The 13,351-nt window shown below is 40.5% G+C and overlaps 1 non-coding gene across 1 annotated transcript; it reads right to left on the reverse strand.

Moving 5' to 3' along the window:
* Window positions 1-7,278: 7,278 nt before the first annotated feature.
* trnag-gcc (transfer RNA glycine (anticodon GCC)) lies at window positions 7,279-7,349 on the reverse strand. The gene has a single exon. It is a non-coding gene; the product is annotated as a tRNA-Gly (tRNA).
* Between the last annotated feature and the right edge of the window lie 6,002 nt (window positions 7,350-13,351).

The raw sequence follows: 13,351 nt of genomic DNA on the forward strand, positions 1-13,351 counted from the left end.
GGACTGAATACTTACTGCAAGTTGGTTAATGAACTTGAAATGTTTAAACAGAAATGAGGTGTAAATCAATGTATTTGTGATGTTGATTATAACGGAAATATGACATTTTTATTTTAGTTTGTATTTAAGTTTAAACATAATGCTTAACTGATTCGTCTATGAGGGGGAAAAAAACAACATTTTAATCTTTGGTAGTAAAGGATATTATAAAGTCCAGTCCATCCAAGACTTTTCTCTCTCTCTCACTTTCTGTCTCACCTAGGATTCTCTCTCTCTCTCTCTCTCTCTCTCTCTCTCTCTCTCGTGTGCGCATGGACTGAGTGAGTGGGCGGAGTCGGAGCGGAAGTGAGTGAGTGTGTGCGGAGCGTGGCCAAGGCCGCTGCTCCAAGTTCGCTTGTTCATTTTTTCTATCTCTTTTTTCTTAAGAAATACGATTTCCTTTAGGTCTTTGGTTTCTGAGAGAGTTCAAATTACTACTGTTTGTTGTATGCGCGTGCGCGTGTTTGTGTTTGTTTGTGTGTGTGTGTGTTTCTCGCTGGCCTGGTCGGCTGTTTCTGTGTTGTTTTGGGAAACATGGCTGCCCCAGGTACCGGGAAATATGATTCCCGCACGCGGCGGAATGCTATTAAAGTAGCCACTACCGCCAGCGTTGAGGAGGTGTGTCTGACCGTGGGGGAGAGTGTAGGGTACGACAACGTTCTGTCTGCGGCCCGGATGAATAGTGCCGTCGTGCTGTTTCTGAAAACGGTGGAGTTGGCAAACGAAATGGAGGACAGTGGAGTTGTGCTTGATGATGTGTTCCACTTAGTGCTTCCTTTGTCAACACCATCTAAAAAAATAATCCTGTCGAATGTTCCTCCTTTTATTAAGGACAAGGTTCTGTCCCAAACTCTATCCCGCTATGGAAAACTGGTCTCCCAGATGAAGAGGATCGCAATTACAAGCAAATCCCCTCGTGTAAAACATATTGTGTCTTTCAGACGGTGTGTGTACATGGTCCTGAAGGACAATAATGAGCTGGATCTGATACTCAATGTAAAGGTGGAGGATTTTAATTATGTAATTTATGCCACTACTACTACAATGAAGTGTTGTGGGTGTGGTTTATCTGGTCATCTGGTGAGGGCCTGTCCAGAAAAACGGGTAAATCCCGAAAATATTGATAATGCTAATGAGGCCGCTGGTAACGAAATCACTGTTGGAGAGGGTGTTGGGGTGGATGGGGCCCACACACCGGGAGAGGTAACAGCAGTACCCTCTCAGGTGGAGGCACCTGAAGCTGGCCCCTCTCACCAGGGTATCAATGTTCAACCAGGTGAAGAAGAGAAGGCTGAGAATGAGCCGGATTTAGGTGATAAGGATACACAGGACAGTACGGTGTCACTAGATAGTGTGGATCCGTCCCTTGGTGATGAAGATGCGGATGATAGCTCTCATATGGAGACGGAAGAAAATGTGTTCAAGGTGCCCCAGAGAAAGAGACGGAGAAATCGTCCTCATGCACAGGCTAAGAGGAAAGATGTTGCAGAGGAGCTGAATTCTGGGGAGGTAGAGAGTGAGAGTGAAGCCTCCGACTGCAGTATAACATGTAGTGTAAATCTAAGTGGCTTTTCGAGCCATGAATATAGTGTGGACGACATCAGGGTGTTTCTGAGAAAGACTAAGCATGCTAGGAATGTGAGGATAGACGAGTTTTTCCCAGATGTGGAACAGTTCATTAGAAAAACACGTGGGTTTATGTCAGAAGGGGGTTTCACTGATCAGGAGGGATACCGTCTAAAAAAAATCCTTACAAAAGTCAATGTTATGCTGGACAATAATGATAGTGATAGTCAATCCTAGACATCATGTATGTAAATCTATTAGTTTTCATCATTTTTATGAGTGATTTTCGAGTTGCTTCGTTGAATTTAAATGGAGCAAGGGAAAGAGATAAAAGATTTTTGTTGTTTGAAACGGTGAAGCAAAAGAAAATTGACGTAATCTTTGCTCAGGAAAATCACACAGACACTAATAATGCTGCGGACTGGGCCAGGGAATTTAAAGGGTTATCAGTTTTAAGTCATAAGACATCTACCAGTCGGGGAGTAGCTATTTTATTTTCCGATAATTTTTTCCCTTGTTCTTATCAAGTTGATGAAATCATAAAGGGTCGACTGTTAAAGGTTAGAGCTCAATATGAGAATAGGTGGGTCGTTTTTGTTTGTGTTTATGCCCCGACCACGGCCATTGACAGAATGGTATTTTTACGAAACCTAGATAATGTCCTAAAAAATTGTGACTCTGATGATTTTTTGATTCTAGGGGGGGATTTTAACTGTACAGAGCTGGATATGGACAGGAATCATGTAGAGCCCCATATGCCATCACGTAGAAGGCTAGTCGAATTAATGAATTCCTGTGACCTTGTGGACATTTGGAGAAATTTCCACCACATGCAGAAACAATATACCTGGGTGCACTCTTATAATAATATGCTCTCTATGGCCAGTTTGGATAAATTTGATGGTTTTAAACACCAGTTAAGTGCTTTTAGAAGTTGTGTAATTATACCGGTAGGATTTACGGACCATTGTATGGTTCTGTCTACTGTGTATTTAAGTAAACTCAAGCATAAGAGTGCGTATTGGCATTTTAACACTAGTTTATTGCAAGACGGTCATTTTAAGGATGTGTTTAAGTATTTTTGGAGTGATTTTAGAACCACAAAGCGTTCTTTTAAATCGGTGCAACAGTGGTGGGATTTTGCCAAAACGCAAATTAAACAGCTGTGTCAACAGTATACCTCCAGTGTCATGAGAGACACAACTCTTCGCATGAAATCCTTGGAGGATGAAATAATGGCGCTAATGGAGCCAATGAAAAACACAGGACGGCAGGTATGCATAGAAAATTTAAGGACAAAGAAGAATTTATTGACCAAATTGCTAGACGTTACCGCACAAGGAGCTCTGGTCAGGTCACGGTTTCAGACTGTAGAGTGCATGGATGCACCGTCAAAATTCTTTTTTAATTTGGAAAAAAAGAATGGTCAAAATAAGATGATACATGGCCTGTTTTCTGATGATGGGACACTTTTAGTAGACCATAGAGAAATTCGAAAGAGAGTAGTCGGGTTGTACAAGGAACTGTACATGAGTGAAATCTCCGTTGAGCAGGCCCATGATAACGTCTTCTTGGAAGATCTCCCTCAGGTGTCAGAGGAAGCACATGCAGACCTCGGAGGGGCGTTGACCCTAGAGGAACTGCTACGAGCCCTCCAGGGTATGGAGTGTGGCAAGGCACCAGGGATCGATGGTCTACCGGCTGAATTTTATAAGTCCTTTTGGCCTGAAATGGGTGCAGACCTACTGGAAGTACTGGGTGACAGTTTAGTCACGGGGCGGCTGCCACTCAGTTGTCGCAGAGCAGTATTGACTCTGTTGCCCAAGAAAGGAGATTTACACGACATAAAATCATGGAGACCTGTTTCAGTTCTCTGTGTAGAATACCGACTGCTCTCCAAGGTATTGGCAAACCGACTTAGTAAAGTCATGGAAGAGGTGATCCATCCAGACCAGACCTACTGTGTGCCGGGTCGATTTATTCACGATAACATTTCGTTCATTAGGGATGTTGTAGAGGTCGGAAGGATTTTTAATTTGGAATGTGGTTTGATTTTAATTGACCAGGAAAAGGCTTTCGACAGGGTTGAGCATACCTACTTATGGAACATTTTGTCTGCTTTTGGTTTTAATTCGGATTTTATCGAAAAAAATAAGAATTCTGTACCGTGACAGTGAAAGCATACTGAAGATTAATGGTGACTTGTGTGCTCCTTTTAAAGTTCATAGGGGAATAAGACAAGGATGCCTGCTATCAGGCATGTTGTATTCCCTGGCAATTGAACCTCTTTTAGCAAAACTGAGAACAGAACTGCAAGGTATAACAATTCCAAAGTGTGAGGGTGTTTTTAAACTATCAGCATACGCTGACGATGTGGCGATACTTGTTGTCAGCCAGAGGGATGTTGATACAATGCAGAAGATCACTGACGATTTTAGAACTGTTTCTTCTGCGAAGGTAAACTGAGAGAAAAGCGTGGCGTTTTTAATCGGGCTATGGTTAGGCGGCGTCCCAAACCTCCCAGACCGCTTACTATGGTGTAGAGGTGGTTTTAAGTATTTGGGGGTGTTTTTAGGAGATGAAGGGTTTATAGGGAAAAACTTTGAAGGGACTGTCGAGAAGGTAAAGGGTCGGTTGGAGAAGTGGAATTTTTTAGTTAAAAAAGTGTCCTTTAGGGGGCGTGTACTTATAATTAACAACCTGGTAGCATCATCCCTCTGGCATAGGCTTGCGTGCATCGATCCCCCAATACATGTTTTATCTAAAATCCAGTCAATTTTAGTTAATTTTTTCTGGGACAATCTACACTGGGTTCCACAGAGTGTTCTGTTTCTCCCCAAGGATGAAGGGGGACATGGACTGGTGCACCTGCAGAGCAGGACTGCAGCCTTTCGGTTACGTTTTGTGCAAAGGCTGCTACATGGACCTGTAAATGCAAACTGGAAGGGTGTAGCATGTGCCATCTTACGGACACTTGAAGGGCTGGATTTACATAAACCTCTTTTCTGGATGGACCCGAAAAAAATGGACATCAGGAAACTTCCTGTTTTTTACCGAAATGTTTTTAAAGTGTGGGGACTTTTAACAGTGCAGAGAGTACAATGCTCAAGTTCTCTCTACTGGCTGCTGCAGGAGCCGATTATAAAGGGTTCCATTTTTGATGTCTCTCAGAGGAAGCCGTTTCCTGTGCTCACGGAGGGATTCCGCAGGGCTGGAGTCGTCACTCTGGGTGACCTACTGACCGTAGCAGGACCGGGTTTTGGGAACGCGGTGGCAGTTGCTGGGCACATAAAGATGAGGTCAGTCCGTGTAGTCACGCAGTTCCTTGTGGAATGGAGGTCCCTGTTGACTGAAGAGGTCTTTAAAATGCTGGAGGAATATTCCGGAGATCTAAGTAGTCCCAATGACCAAGATCCCTTACCAGATTTTAGTGTCTCGGTGAATGTACGTGAGTGCTCAGGTGTGTTTTTTAAATCTGAAAAACTAAGTTTTGTGGGTCCCAAGGTACCATCTGGGAAAGAACTGTATAAAATGTGCGTACTATCCCTAAATAAAAAGTTTCTGGACAAAAGAGTCGACACACCTTGGCGGTCTGTTCTACAAATAAAGGAACATGTAAAGCCACAATGGAGGGCTTTGTACAAGTCACCATTAACAAAAAAGTGTGGGGATTTACAGTGGAGGATTTTACACGGTGCAGTGGCTGTTAATTCTTTTATCTGTGTTTTAAACCCTGATGTGAGTTATGAATGTCCTTTCTGTGCTGTGAGAGAATCTGTGTTTCACATGTTTATGCACTGTGTGAGATTGAAGCCTCTTTTTACTGTTTTACAGAGACTGCTTGGCCATTTTAATGAGAGTTTTACAATCGAAACTTTTATTTTTGGTTTTAAATACTCTCAAAAAAAAAGGTTTAAGTGTCAGTTGATAAATTTTATCATAGGGCAGGCAAAGATGGCCATATATGTCAGCAGGAGAAACAGAATTGAATCAAATTCAGGGGACAGCGTTTTAGTGGTTTTTGCGATTGTCTTAAAATCTAGGATACTAATCGATTTTAAGTTTCACCGAGAGATGAAAGACCTCGTACCATTTGAAAATATCTGGTGTCTGGAAGGGGCATTATGTGTGGTTTTAGAAGAAAAAGTGAGATTTCATCAACTTTTAGAAGACTACACATACTGGTTGATACTTGGTTGCTTATTTTATATTCTTCACTCCTTTGGGGGTTTTGAAGGCAACTGGAAGAAGTATTTTAATTATCTATTTATTTATCTTTTTATATATATATTTATATGTATATAAACTTATTTTACTTTTTTTTCTTTTAAGGTCATTTGCAATGACTATGAGGGACCGAAATAGGTCAATGTAGCTTTTAAAAGCTTGTAAATAAAAGGCCTTTGAAATTTCAAAAATTCTCTCTCTCTCTCTCTCTCTCTGTCTCTCTCTCTCTCTATCTCTCTCTCTCTCTCTCTCTCTCTCTCTCTCTCTCTCTACCATTGTGAAATTGTGTATAGACAACAGTGTATTTAAAAAAACAAAACAAAATTGTCCTGTGTATTTGTAAATATGTTTTATCTAGCTTGTATTTGTAAATGTTTTAAAATCTTAGTCCTTATTTGGAATACATTTTCAATAACTTACTATAACACACCATGCATATATTATTTAGATAGTTAGTTATTTTAATTTTGACAAACTGTTAATTTCACATTCTTCTTTAACAGTTAATTTTACACACAAAGAGTATCGGAATAGTAAATGCTGACAATGCCGCTTTTAAAAAATTACATAGATACAATATGTAACAGATAATATAATATAAATATTTGAACGGATGTTTTTACATTAGGTTCGTCCGACCCTCCTCCTGGATTATCCTCGCTTTCTATTGGCTAGTCAGCGCTCTACACCTACGTGTGACTGGCCCCCGCGTGGCAGGTGAGAATTCTACCACTGAACCACCAATGCTTATCTTAAAAATCCATGGACTTCGCAGAGTGCGATTTAAAGCTGAGTATTGTGCTGCTTCAGCAATTTGGTTTAAAATTCTAAAGGAGAATCTCTTCCATATTTCAGCAGCATGGAGTTTGTCCATTACCCTAGTTTTGGGCGGAATTGATAAGGCGTGTGAAGTGCTTTGGGTGAAGGCTCAAGCAACACAAACGTCTCCAAAACTCAGTTGTGCATTGGCCTGGAATCTAACCCGGACTTCACAGAGGGCGCTTTCCAGGTAAGTATTGTGCTGACTCAGCAATTTGGTTTCAAAATTGACAAGGAGCATCCTAAGGCTCTTGTATATTTGAGCAACATGGACTGTGTCTGCTACCCTTTTTTGGACAGAATTGATAAGGCTTGTAGAGTTCTTTGGGTGAATGCTCAATATTCAAAACTCAGTCGTGTGTGGCCGGGAATGGAACCCCAGCCTCACGCATGGTCGGTCAGAATTTGACCACTGAACCACCAATGCTTATCTTAAAGGAGTAAGGACACTGCAGAGTGTGCTTTTCATTAAGTATTGTTCGGATTAAACAGTTTGGTTTCAAAATAGAAAAGGAGCATCCTAAGTCTCTTGTATATTTCAGCAGCATAGAGTTGGTCTAGTTTGGGCAGAAATTATCAGGCTTGTAATGTTCTTTTGGTGAAGGCTTAACTTTCAAAACTCACTTCTGCATTGGCCGGGAATTGAACCCGGGCCTCCCACATGGCAGGCAAGAATTCTAACACTGAACCACCAATGCTTAGATAACTAAATAAATAACTAAAATAACTAAAGACTTCGCAGAGTAAGCTGTTCAGGTAAGTATTGTGCTGCTTCAGCAATTTGGTTTCAGATTTGAAAAGGAGAATCCTAAGTCTCTTCCTTACTTAGTCACACACTATATTTCCAGATACTGTATAAAATTATAATATCTCCTCTCTGCTCAACACGCATGTAATACAGTCTACATACCGTAGAGCAGTGTTTTTCAACCACTGTGCCGTGGCACACTAGTGTGTCGTGAGAGATCGTCAGGCGTGCCTTGAGAAATTGTCCAATTTCACTTTGTCTTAAAATTCTTTTTTATTAAAATTTATTCATTATTATCTGCAAATAATAAGAGTAATTGCCTCCTACCTTCTTAGAGACAAGAGAATTAGTGAAGCATGCGACAGGTCGTGGTGGCAGTGATGGAGAAGTTTTTAAAAAGGAAAAATGCAAACTCCGAACTGGGCCCTGGACAAGATTGTGACCCAGGTGAAGGGCCTAGTATGAGTGGTGGTAAAAAGAAAGCAAAGACGGTGAGCTCAAGGCAATACAGCGAAAGTTATCTTTCGTTAGGATTTACTTTCACCAGCGATGAGATGATCCCGACTCCATTATGCTTGGTGTGTGGCGAGAAGCAGTCCAATAGCGCCATGGTGCCAAGCAAGCTTAAACGCTATCTCCAAGTGAAACACCCGTCGCTTCAAAACAAGCCGATGGACTATTTTGTTTGCCTGCGTGAAAACACCGAAACTAGGCAACATTAATGATAAAAACCACAAAGGTAAATTAGAAAGCCCTCAAAGCTAGTTGCTGAACTTGTAGCTAAATGAAAAAAGTCCCACACTGTGGCAGAGACGTTAATACTACCTGCCCGCAAAGACACTGTCAACGAGATGCTCGGCCCTGACAGGGTTAAAGACATATCTAAACTCCCGCTCTCAGATAACACAATCGCCAGACGTACTGATGACATATCTACAGACATCGAAAGCCATGTTTTGGAAAAGATACACATCAGTAGGAAATTTGCGTTGCAACCTGATGAGTCTACGGATATTCTCAGCTCTTGGCCAGTGTGCGTTTTGTGGATTGAGATGCCATTAGAGAAAACTTCCTATTTTGTAAGGCACTGCCAGAAAAAACAACAGGAGAGGAAATTTTTGGGGTCAAATTGACCAGGGAGGACTTGCGTGGGAAAATTGCACAAGTGTTTGCACTGATGGAGCTGCAGCCATGGTCGGGCACACCTAAGGCTTCGTTAGCAGAGTGAAGGAAAGAAACCCAGATCTTATTGTTACACACTGTTTTCTGCACTGTGAGGCCTTAGTTGCAAAGACTTTACCAGCAGAACTAGTTCCTGTGGTGGATGATGTTGTGCGCATAGGGAACTTTGTAAAGACACAACCTTTGAAAAGGTATATTTGCATCTTTGTGTGAGGAAATGTGAGCGGAGCATAAAGCCTTATTGCTCCATACGGAGGTCCGATGGTTGTAGCGTGACAAGTTGCTGGCCCGTGTGTATGAGCTGCGGGAGGAACTTAAAGTTTTCTGACAAATGAGAGGTCTGATTACTCAAATCTGTTTGCAAGTGATGAGTGGTGTGCAAAGCTGGCATACCTGGCAGATATATTTCATCATCTGAATGAACCGAACACACGGATGCAAGGCCAAAATGAGATAAAATAAATGGATTCCATTTAAAGGTGCACCTCTGGCAACAACATGTGCAAAGTGCCAACCTTGAGATGTTCCCACTCACAGAGGAACGGCAAGATCGAGTGAGTATAAATAAATTGAGAAACTATATTGTAATTATATATACTGTATTAGGCTACAGAGTGTCATTCTGTAACATTTTTGGTTGGTGGTGTGCCACAAGATTTTTCCAATGTAAAAAATGTGCCATGGCTCAAAAAAGATTGAAAAACACTGCATTACACTACACAAATTAAGAAGCTACACTTACTTCTGCTTCCATTGTAACACTTCTCAGTTTTGGAGCAACAACAACAACAACAACAAAAAAGTGTTGGAACAAAATAAATCTTATTTTCCATTACAGGTTGCAGGTATTCGCGGGTGCAATGCAACACTGTTCCACACACAAATAATTCTTTTGAATTAAGTTAAGTGACTAAAATCAGAAAGCGCTACCAGCATATCTGACAAAGATGACTCATGAACCAATTCTTTAATCACTAGCTGAAAACGACGTATTGAATTTACACAAACGTCAAATAACAAATACAAAATTCTACTTTCTCATGAATATGGTATAGTGCATTGCTTAATCAGCAGTTTTTCTTAGAAAGACAAGATATTTAAATTGAATGAATTTAATGAAACCACACATCAAGCTGTCTTTTCTAACAGAACATTAAATTTAGCATTAGCTCCCAGTTCCAGAAAGTTCTAGCCAGACATTCAGGGGGAAAGAATCAGAACAAAATGTAAAATAAAAAAGTAGTGAAAGATGAAAGTGAAGGAATAAACGAGGGGTTTGTGTCTTAGTTGTTGAGTAATTAAAAACTAAAAAAAAAAGCTGAGAGATTCAACGTTTGTCACAACAATGCCAAACGCTCTGCGTCTCCCGACTATTTCTTTGGGATTGTTCACAAACTGAGAAATCAAGGTTCTTCAGTCATGCTTCCCCCACAATCAAGCTTTGGAGTTGACTCCATATTCACAACGACTATAGAGTCGACTCCAAAGCTTGATTCCTTTGAATAGACTCTATTCCCATTACCTGGTATCTACGAATTGACACCAGGTATTAGGAATCGCCCTGTTAATCATGATAATGATCCTATGTACTTAATATTGTGGGTTGTTCCCCTAACCTTTTAATTTGAGATTTGTGCTGAATCGATTCTTGGAAACAGACTCACTCAGTGTTGCAGTCGATTTCAGAATATTAGCAAGGGTTTGAATCGTTATCATTTCCCTTGCTTCCATTTGTAGAAAGCTGCATTAATCACAATGAACCCAGGCTACGCAGGCAGGACTGAGCTCTGGGACAACCTGGAGGCTGCTTCAATCCAAGTTACTCAAGGATGACGCAGAACTTAAAATAAAATAAACTGATAAATAGTAAAGAACGCCTAAGTTTACATTTGGAGTATCAAAGGTCATTATCACAGGATCACTGGAATCAGGCACTAGGAGGAAATTCCAGGACAAATTAGGAAATAGAATTAACTGACATTTGCAAATTCTTTGCAACTAAAAAGCTGTAATCATATACTATATAACTTTTTTTTAAAGCATTTAAAGTATATAACATTAGCACCTTGTAATGTTATACTAGATGAAAAGTAAAGAATCCTGGAACATCTGAACATCCATAATCTGAAAATCTTGAACCTAGTGTCAATCGAGTCGATCCAATCGTTCTTGTGTGCGTTTAACGGTATTCTGTCGGACCTCTTTCCTGGTGTGGGCGTCCCCGAGCACGACTACGGCACGCTTCAGTCGAACATCGAGGCAGCTCTATGCACCCGCTCCCTGCAGCCCTTCTGCACCAGGGTGTCTTGCTGGTGTGCCCTACAAGAGGCGGTTAGACCACGGCGTACCGTGCCCTCGCTGACGCACTGCGCACCCTCCACGAGACAGAGGGCTGCGAGGTGAATCCCTTCTACAAGCCCATCGAGACCTACGTGCTCAACCCCCAATAAGTGAGCATGGACGAGCTGTATGGTGAACACGACCCTCTCACACTGGAGCGGAGTGCCATCAAACCGTCCCTCGGCAGTGACACCGCCGACACGCACAAGTGGGTGGTGAGTGATGTACCTGTGGACGTGCCTGTGGATTGAGAAAATTACCGCCGTGTTGGACAACAACAAGACGCTCTGTCTGGCTAACGGTGAAAGGATCAAGCTCACACCTTCTACACACATGTTATTCGAGGTGTTACCCATCAGACACAGATAGCACCGGTCCTAAAAACCATCACAAACAAGCACAAGCATGTCATTTCCAAGAAGATTTTTTTTACATTAAATGTGTTCCTGATGGAAAGGTCACACACAAACGTATCTTTAAGACTTCACTCTTTCACACGCCTATAATGCGATAAACGCATTCGAAGCATGTTATAAAGCCTCCTTAATGCATTACGCATAGTATTTAAATAAATATTATTATAATAACATGCACTAGACTACATTATGCATTATGAATTCTTAACGTATTGTTAACATGTCTTTACTGTGAGCGGGATGATGACCAGACGCAGGCAGGCTCCCTGGTACTCATATCCATAGATGTACTGATACAGAGCCATTCTGGCCACACACTTATCCAGATCCACGTCCCAGTATTAGCACAGCTGCTTCTGCCACTCAAAGTTACTGCTTGAGTCCACCTATGTGAACACATACACAAAGACATGTGATATATATATATATATATATATATATATATATACACGGTCTCACTGTATACGAATTGGGCATTCTCACTGACGATATAGCGTGGATAGTTTATAATGAGTGCGTTCATACTGTATAAACCTGGGAACTGATTTGCATATGCACTACTGTCAGAGCTGCAATTATTTTTAAAAGATTTATTAACAGCTTCTGACCAATCAGATCTGACCACACCCATGATTCCTCTGAAGAGAAGGTGTGTAGCCATCTGTACCCTTTCATTGACGAGCTTGGTGACGATTTCTCTGGCGTGGACATCCACAGTAATGAGAGCTGTGATGATGCTCTGATGTATTTTGGGTAAGTTACCCTGAAGCAGAGTGGCCAACACATTCAGCCTCTGTATAAACACACACACACACGCACAGAGTAATACCCGTACATTACCACATATTACACCATACACCATTATGTCATGTAATCAGAGAAGGAAATCTGAACTACAGTTCCCAGCAGCCACTGCATCATAGTAACATGACCACCTGCACCTGGATCACATTCCTGGTAAGCACTTGTGTATTTAGCCACAGTTTTCACTGCACTCTTTGTCTCACGTTTGTCTTTCTTTACCTTTGTCCCTGGTGCTGTGTTTTTCTCTTTGGTTTATGTTTAGTCTTTGCCACAGTGATTTGCCCCAAATCACTGTGGCACTGTGTCTTTTGTATTTTGTTAAGTTCTTTATTAAACTTGAAAAATCTGCACTTGCATCCATCTCAATCTCCATATCGTGACACAAAAATATAAATATAATATAATATTATATATAAAATGTGTGTGGGGGGTATATATTAATAGAGAGAAAGGCATTTCTTCTCAGGGGTGAGGGGAGTAATCAATAGGAAGAAGGATCTGAGAGGGAACATGGACAAAATTAATGGAACTTTTTCCTGGTTCGGCCCTAAATTTGGGCCAGATTAAATTTCATCTGTACAAGTTGGACAATAGGGATGGGGAACATAGATCCAGTACCCTTAAACCCAATTAGAACTTCTATTCCAACCATTAAAACCATTTTTTATCTTGAAATCTAGGGGCTTACCCAAACAATAAACTCTAATCACCTAATTTTTAACCAATAAAAACTCCTTTTTCCAATGTTGAAACTTAGGGGCCAACCCTAACCCTGAACTTAACCATCAGAAACAAATATGTTCTCTAAACTGATCCTCCAACCCCCAATAGTTAACCTCACCTAAAACGTCTTACATTTGGGCAGATTTTTAAAAAAGTCTTTAATTTATTTATTCATTTTCATATGGTTCATTTACATGTGATTCATTTACGTATGATTCATTTTCATGAGATTCATATTCAAGTGATATATTTTCATGTGATTCATTTACATGTGATTCATTTTCATGAGATTCATGAAAATTCATTTTTTTTAAGTGGCAGAATTCATTTTTAACACAATATATAGATTAAAATATATATATATATATATATATATATATATATATATATATATATATATATATATATATATATATATATATATATATATATATGTAATTTCTTTTCCATTTTTTTTATACAACTGATATTTTCTCATAGAATGTTA

The sequence above is a fragment of the Ictalurus punctatus genome, unplaced genomic scaffold (assembly GCF_001660625.3).
Source record: "Ictalurus punctatus breed USDA103 unplaced genomic scaffold, Coco_2.0 Super-Scaffold_100068, whole genome shotgun sequence".
Taxonomy (NCBI): Eukaryota; Metazoa; Chordata; class Actinopteri; order Siluriformes; family Ictaluridae; genus Ictalurus; species Ictalurus punctatus.